Source organism: Triticum aestivum, chromosome 3D, assembly GCF_018294505.1.
Source record: "Triticum aestivum cultivar Chinese Spring chromosome 3D, IWGSC CS RefSeq v2.1, whole genome shotgun sequence".
Classification (NCBI taxonomy): Eukaryota; Viridiplantae; Streptophyta; class Magnoliopsida; order Poales; family Poaceae; genus Triticum; species Triticum aestivum.
In genome coordinates this window covers 294,111,853-294,118,693 of record NC_057802.1, presented here as the reverse complement: position 1 = coordinate 294,118,693, position 6,841 = coordinate 294,111,853, and positions in this window count along the sequence as shown.

Below are 6,841 nucleotides of genomic sequence, written 5' to 3'. Positions count from 1 at the left end.
TGAGGGGGCTGAAAGGACAGGTGGCTCCATCCCGGTAGAGGTGGGCCTGGGTTCCTGACGGCCCCCGACTGTTACTTTATGGCGGAGCGACAGGGCAGGTTGAGACCACCTAGGAGAGAGGTGGGCCTGGCCCTGGTCGGCGTTCGCAGATACTTAACACGCTTAACGAGATCTTGGCATTTGATCTGAGTCTGGCCATTTGGTCTATACGCACTAACCATCTACACGGGAGTAGTTATGGGTATCCCGGCGTCGTGGTATCAGCCGAAGCCTTCTTGACGTCAGCGACTGAGTGGCGCGCGCCGGATTGGACTGGAACGCCACTAGGCTATGTCTGCTTCCGGCCGCGTACGCAACGTGCAGGTGTGCATAGGGCGATGGGCCCAGACCCCTGCGCGCATAGGGTTAGACCGGCGTGCTGACCTCTCTGTTGTGCTTAGGTGGGGCTGCGACGCATTGATCTTACGAGGCCGGGCATGACCCAGGAAAGTGTGTCCGGCCAAATGGGATCGAGCGTGTTGGGTTATGTGGTGCACCCCTGCAGGGAAGTTTATCTATTCGAATAGCCGTGTCCCTCGGTAAAAGGACGACCCGGAGTTGTACCTTGACCTTATGACAACTAGAACTGGATACTGAATAAAATACACCCTTCCAAGTGCCAGATACAACCCGGTGATCGCTCTCTAACAGGGCGACGAGGAGGGGATCGCCGGGTAGGATTATGCTATGCGATGCTACTTGGAGGACTTCAATCTACTCTCTTCTACATGCTGCAAGATGGAGGCTGCCAGAAGCGTAGTCTTCGACAGGATTAGCTATCCCCCTCTTATTCTGGCATTCTGCAGTTCAGTCCACTGATATGGCCCTTTACACATATACACATGCATATGTACTGTAGCTCCTTGCTTGCGAGTACTTTGGATGAGTACTCACGGTTGCTTTTCTCCCCCTTTTCCCCTTTCTATACCTGATTGTCTCAACCAGATGCTGGAGTCCAGGAGCTAGAGATCCCGAGGATGATTCTACATGGAGTTCGGCTTCGAGGAGTAGTTAGGAGGTCCCAGGCAGGAGGCCTTGCCTTTTCGATCGTTGCTACTTTGTGCTAGCCTTCTTAAGGCAAACCTGTTTAACTTATGTCTGTACTCAGATATTGTTGCTTCCGCTGACTCGTCTATGATCGAGCACTTGTATTCGAGCCCTCGAGGCCCCTGGCTTGTATTATAATGCTTGTATGACTTATTTATGTTTTAGAGTTGTGTTGTGATATCTTCCCGTGAGTCCCTGATCTTGATCGTACACATTTGCGTGCATGATTAGTGTACGGTCAAGTCGGGGGCGTCACAGTTATATGATCCAATTATATTAGCATTGTTGAGAGGTTGCACTAGTGAAAGTACGGACCCTAGGCCTCATTTTCAAGCAGTGCAATACCGTTTTTGTGCCCATTTACTATTCTCTACCTTGCTGTTTTTATTTATTCAGATGATAAAAATATATTTCTACCATCCATATTACACTTTTATCACCATCTCTTTACCGAACTAGTGCACCTATACAATTTGCCATTGTATTGGGTGTGTTGGGGACACAAGAGATTTCTTGTATTTGGTTGCAGGGTCGTTTGAGAGAGACCATCTTCATCCTACACCTCTCAGGGATTGATAAACCTTAGGTCATCCACTTGAGGAAAAATTGCTACTATCCTACAATACTGCGCGCTTGGAGGCCCAACACGTGTCTACAAGAATAAAGTTGCATAGTAGACATCAAGCTCTTTTGTGGCGCCGTTGCCGGGGAGGTGAGTGCATGAAGGTATATCTTTAGATCTTGCAATTGAAACTTTTAGTTTCTTGTTTTATCACAAGTTTGGTTTATAAAAGAAAACTACAAAAAAAATGGAATTGAGGTTGCATCATATTATTGATTATCTTTATAATATCTTTCTTGAAAATGATGGTTCGGAAAATCGTGCTCAGTTGTTAGAAGAAGAAGTCAATAAAATGTTTGGCACAAAGTATTTGAATGATGAGCATGATTGCAATGTTATTAGTATGAATTCTTTGAATATCCATGATGCTAATGATAGGCAAAGCCATAAGCTTGGGATGCTATATTTGATGAATATGATATTTTTGGTCCCCCAAGTTTTGATGAGAAAATTTATTATGATGATTGCATGCCTCCTATTTATGATGATTATATTGATGAACGTGGATTTGGAGAGGTCGTGACTTTATTTAATGATGAATCCACTATTTTGGAGGAGGTTGCAATTGATTATGACAACAAAGTTCCTATATATGATGATTATGGTGATGACATGTATGCTATAAAGAATAATGATAACCATGAAACTTGTCATCATGATTTTAATTTTCACTCTCATGATAGTTATTTTGTTGAGTTTGCTCCCACTACTATTGATGAGAAGAAATTTGCTTATGTGGGGAGTAATAAAATTTCTATGCTTGTGGATCATGAAAAGAATGCTTTATGTGATAGTTATATTGTTGAATTCATACATGATGCCACTTAAAATTATTATGAGGGAGGAACTTATGCTTGTAGGACTTGCATTAATATCAAGTTTCCTCTCTATGTGTTGAAAATCTTGAAGTTATGCTTGTTTTGCCTTCCTATGCTAGTTTATTCTGGTTCCCATAAGTTGTTTTCTCACAAAATCCCTATGCATAGGAAGTGGGTTAGTCTCAAATGTTCTTTCTATGTGTTTCATGATGCTCTTGTTATGTTTCAATTCTTATCTATTATGCAAGCATCATTGAAATCATCATGCCTAGCTAAAGTCATTAAAGAAAAGCGCTTGTTGGGAGACAACCCAACACTTTTACCTACTGTTTTTGTGTGTTCACATGATTATGCTACTGTATTGATCATGGTATATTGCTTTTGTTTCAATAAAGTGCCAACTAAAGCCTTTGGGATCATGTTGGGTGATAGTTGATTTGATCTTGCTGAAAAACAGAAACTTTTGCGCTCACGAAAATAATTCTCATTTTTAACAGAAGAGTGATTTTGAGATGATTCTTTTTGCAGAAGATTAATATACAAATTGCTCACGTGGTCCTAATTTTTCAGAATTTTTGGAGTAGCAGAAGTATGGTAGTTATCCAGATCATTACAGACTGTTCTGTTTTTGACAGATTCTGTTTTCAATGCATAGATTGCTTGTTTTCTTCTATGGCTTATATTGCTCAATATAAATTGTGGAAATGGTATGCTACAGTAGGCATTGTGTGGAAACAATTATGAATCTTGTCTTTGACAGTACCAAAGTGAAATGGTTTGCTCTCTATCATACTAATCTATCTCACGAAGTTCTGTTAAGTTTTGTGTGATTGAAGTTTTCAAGTTTTGGGTGAGATGTCGATATGAGGAGAATAAGTAGTGACAAGACCCTAAGATTGGGGATTCCCAAGGCACCCCAAGGTGATATTCCAGGAAGATCCAAGCAACTAAGCTTGGGGATGCCCCGGAAGGCATCCCCTCTTTCGTCTCCAACATTTTCGGTAACCTCAATGTTTTCATTCATCACATGATATGAGTTTTGCTTGGAGCGTCAATTTATTTTGTTAGGATTTTCTTGATGTTATTTAGAATAATGTTTTGCATCTTTTATTTCAATAAAAGTGGCATTGATAGCCTTTACTATGCTTATTTTACAAGTCTACATGTTGCTGTTTGAAAACAGAAAGTTTACCGTTGTTGCAAAAATTCCCTAGAAAATTCAGAATGTGATAAAATGTTGAAACTTTTTGCAAAATAATCTTTGATAAATTTTCTACAGTGTGGTAGATTTTCATAATCTTTGGATTTTAAGAAGTATTGATACTCTGGCATTCTTTACAGACAGTACTGTTTTGGCAGATTGCTGTTATGTTTGCATTGTTTGCATCTGTTTACTTGTTTAATGATTCTATTTGAGGATAGGAGTATTAAATATGCAGAGGCATTTTGTATGCAATGTTGAATAATAATTTTAGTAATTTTCTACAGTAGAGAATGATAAAGTTTTGCATTGGTTTATACTAACTTATCTCACGGGTTCTTGTTGAGTTTTGTGTGGATGAAGTTTTTAAGATTTAGGGAAACCGTGATATAAAAGGAATTAAGGAGACACAAAAGCTTAAGATTGGGGATGCCCAAGGAATCCCAAGAAATATTTCAAGAAGCCTCAAGCATGTAATCTTGGGGATAAGCCGGTAGGCATCCCACCTTCCTCACCAAGAATTATCGGTTAGTATCGGTTGAGCCTAAGTTTTTCCTTCTCCACATGAGTTGTGCTATCCATGGAATGTCATTTTATTTTCATTTTTCTTGTTGTTTTAATAAAGTACTTAGATCTATAAGTTTTTAAATAAAATAGAGTCCTCAAATAGTTGTCAGGGAGGCTAGGTAAGCGGCACACACATCCCGTCAACGAAGCTCTTTTCTGTGGAATTGCTCTAGTGCTTCACTTATATCTTTTTGACAATGGTGTTCTTTAGTATTTTTTAAGAAATTCTCTCTTGCTTCACTTAAATTAATTTGAGAGAAAGAAATATTATGCTCATGATCTTCACTTATATTTGTTTGAGCTTATCAAAAGCAACAAATGAAAATTAGTCCCAAAGTGATAGATATCCAAGAAGGATATAATAAAAACTTTCATGAAGATCATTGGAGAAAATAAACTTGATTCCTCGTAATAGTTTTGAGATATGATGATGTGATATGTGAGTCATGTTGATGAGTAATTATGCTTTAGTAAGAATATTGGTGTTAAGGTTTGTGATTCCCCATGCAAGCACGAAAGTCAATAATTGTGCAATGAAATTACATCCTACTTGTGGTGCATTATTCTGTGTTAATTATGTAGAATGCTCGCTTATGAGATTATTCGTTTCTTGGTTGGTCTCTTATCAATCTTTTGCTAGCCTTCATTTTGCACTAAGTATGATCACTACTTGTGCATCCAAAATCCTTTAAACCAGTTTTGCCACATGAGTCCAATATACCTACCTATATGCGGTATTATTTTGCCGTTCTAAGCAAATTTGTATGTGCCATCTCTAATTTTCAAAATAAATTTCTCTTTTGTGTTCTCGTACCGTTCGTGAGGTGATGACCCACAAGTATAGGGGATCTATCGTAGTCCTTTCGATAAGTAAGAGTGTCGAACCCAACGAGGAGCAGAAAGAAATGATAAGCGGTTTTCAGCAAGGTATTCTCTGCAAGTACTGAAATAAGTGGTAACAGATAGTTTTGTGATAGGATAATTTGTAACGAGCAACAAGTAAATAAAGTAAATAAAGTGCAGCAAGGTGGCCCAATCCTTTTTGTAGCAAAGGACAAGCCTGGACAAACTCTTATATAGAGAAAAGCGCTCCCGAGGACACATGGGAATTATCGTCAAGCTAGTTTTCATCACGTTCATATGATTCGCGTTCGGTACTTTGATAATTTGATATGTGGGTGGACCGGTGCTTGGGTGCTGTTCTTACTTGAACAAGCATCCCACTTATGATTAACCTCTATTGCAAGCATCCGCAACTACAACAAAAGTATTAAGGTAAACCTAACCATAGCATGAAACATATGGATCCAAATCAGCCCCTTACGAAGCAACGCATAAACTAGGGTTTAAGCTTCTGTCACTCTAGCAACCCATCATCTACTTATTACTTCCCAATGCCTTCCTCTAGGCCCAAATAATGGTGAAGTGTTATGTAGTCGACGTTCACATAACACCACTAGAGGATAGACAACATACATCTCATCAAAATATCGAACGAATACCAAATTCACATGACTACTAATAGCAAGACTTCTCTCATGTCCTCAGGAACAAACGTAACTACTCACAAAGCATATTCATGTTCATAATCAGAGGGGTATTAATATGCATATAGGATCTGAACATATGATCTTCCACCAAATAAACCAACTAGCATCAACTACAAGGAGTAATCAACACTACTAGCAACCTACTAGTACCAATCCCGGACTTGGAGACAAGAATTGGATACAAGAGATGAACTAGGGTTTTGAGAGGAGATGGTGCTGGTGAAGATGTTGATGGAGATTGCCCTCTCCCGATGAGAGGAGCGTTGGTGATGATGATGGCGATGATTTCCCCCTCCCGGAGGGAAGTGTCCCCGACAGAACAGCTCTGCCGGAGACCTAGATGGTTCCGCCAAGGTTCCGCCTCGTGGCGGCGGAGTCTCATCCCGAAAGGTTGCTTATGATTTTTTCCTTGACGAAAGACTTCATATAGAAGAAGATGGCCACCGGAGAGCCAACAGGGGGGCCCACGAGGCAGGGGGCCCAGGGGGGTAGGGCGCGCTCGCCCACCCTCGTGGCCAGGTGGGGCCCCCTCTGACGTACTTCTTCCACTCAATATTTTTTATTATTTCCAAAAATAACTTTCGTGGAGTTTCAGGACTTTTGGAGTTGTGCAGAATAGGTCTCTAATATTTGCTCCTTTTCCAGCCTAGAATTCCAGCTGCCGGCATTCTCCCTCCTTATGTAAACCTTGTAAAATAAGACAGAATATGCATAAGTATTGTGACATAACGTGTAATAATAGCCCATATTGCAATAAATATCGATATAAAAGCATGATGCAAAATGGACGTATCAACTCCCCCAAGCTTAGACCTCGCTTGTCCTCAAGCGAAAGCCGATAACGATAAATATGTCCACATGTTTAGAGGTAGAGGTGTCGATAAAATAAAATACGGACATGAGGGAATCATGATTATTCTCATAACAGCAACATAAATGGATATTGTCATATGATTTCTTATGCTCAAGTAATAATCTATTCACAATGCCAAGTATG